General features: G+C 43.9%; 1 non-coding gene across 1 annotated transcript; it reads left to right on the top strand.

Moving 5' to 3' along the window:
- The first annotated feature begins 596 nt into the window (after positions 1-596).
- On the top strand, positions 597-679 carry trnal-uaa (transfer RNA leucine (anticodon UAA)). The gene has a single exon. It is a non-coding gene; the product is annotated as a tRNA-Leu (tRNA).
- The last annotated feature ends 705 nt before the right edge of the window (positions 680-1,384 follow it).

The following is a 1,384-nucleotide window of genomic DNA, read 5'->3' as shown; positions in this document are numbered from 1 at the left end:
AAAATCAGCCAAAGTTGCGACAATGATTCAGCATGTCTATCCCTCGAGATGTCTAAGGCATCTGTGCATGTCCGTTGGTGCGTGTACATTTTTGTGTGTGTGTCTCTGTGTCTGTCTATCTGTAAAAATGTCTTTGTGTATGTGCAACTGTCTGTGGAAATCATCACCATGAATTTGGTATATCCTGGAACTTAAAAAAAAGACCTGGGGAAAGTAATATGGCTGTGAACTTTTGTCTGAGCTTTGGTTCAGTGGCAGCACACTTGACTGAATCAGGAGTTTGTGTGTTCAAGTCGCACTCCTGAGACTTGAGCATATAATCTTGGCTAACTCTCAACTGCAGCACTTGGGGAATTTTGCATTGTTGAAACTGTTGACTTTCGGATGAAATGTTAAATTGAAGCTCCGTCTGCGCACTCTGGTGGTTGTGTGAGGTCCCAGAGCCTTGCTGGAAAAAGAATAGGAGAGTTGCCCCCGTGTCAATATTCCGAAAAATGTTCGGAAATGCTCCCTGAAACCCGATGTGTTTGTGTGCGTCTCTGGAGGTGGAGTTGAAGCCCAGATTCTCACATAGACAGAATCCAAATGCTGACGGCACCAGGATGGCCGAGTGGTTAAGGCGTTGGGCTTAAGATCCAATGGGTTTATACCCGGGTGGGTTCGAACCCCACTCCTGGTAATTACTTAATTAAACAGTGATTTCTCCCATTCTGCTCAGTGATAACTGATTTCCATCTGTTGCATTTGCATTTTTCTGCAGCTCGGTGACAATCTGAGCAGATAATGAAATTAAATTGGGAAATGTATCTGCATCGTTCAGTCTCTGCCTCTCGCTCTCTCTTTAGAGAGCTGTATATGTATTTGTGTGTTTGAGAGTCTTTGTCTCTCTCAGTCTGCCTCTCTCTGATTCACTCTGTCTTTCCCTGTTTCTCTGTTTGTCTCTGTCTCTTAATCTGTCTGCTTCACACGGTATCCAGTTCTGTTCCAATGGGATTCTGTCATACTCTCTGTCTGACTGTCTCGTTCTTTCCCATCATCTATGTCTTTGCCTGTCTCTGCTCGTCCCTGTCTCTAACCTGATGAATATTTCCATCATTTTCTGTTTTTGTCTCGATGTCTCTCTCTCTCTATTTATCTTTCTCTCTATCTGTCTCCTTCTTTGTCTCTCTCCTTGTCCCTGTCTTTCTCTCACTCTTTCCCTCCCTCTCTTTATAAATCACACAAACACATCTCTGTATATGTATGTGTTTGAGTCTTTGCCTCACTCAGTCTGACCCTCCCTCACAGTATCAAACTTTCTGACTCTCTCTGTCTCTACCTCGCTGTCTGTTTCTCCCTGTTTCGCTGTTTGTCTCTGTCTCTCAATGTGCCTGTCTCTTTCTCA

Source organism: Pristiophorus japonicus, chromosome 23, assembly GCF_044704955.1.
Source record: "Pristiophorus japonicus isolate sPriJap1 chromosome 23, sPriJap1.hap1, whole genome shotgun sequence".
NCBI classification, from domain to species: Eukaryota; Metazoa; Chordata; class Chondrichthyes; family Pristiophoridae; genus Pristiophorus; species Pristiophorus japonicus.
The sequence above is the reverse complement of the archived record's forward strand: the minus strand, read 5'-3'. Positions and strand labels throughout refer to the sequence as shown.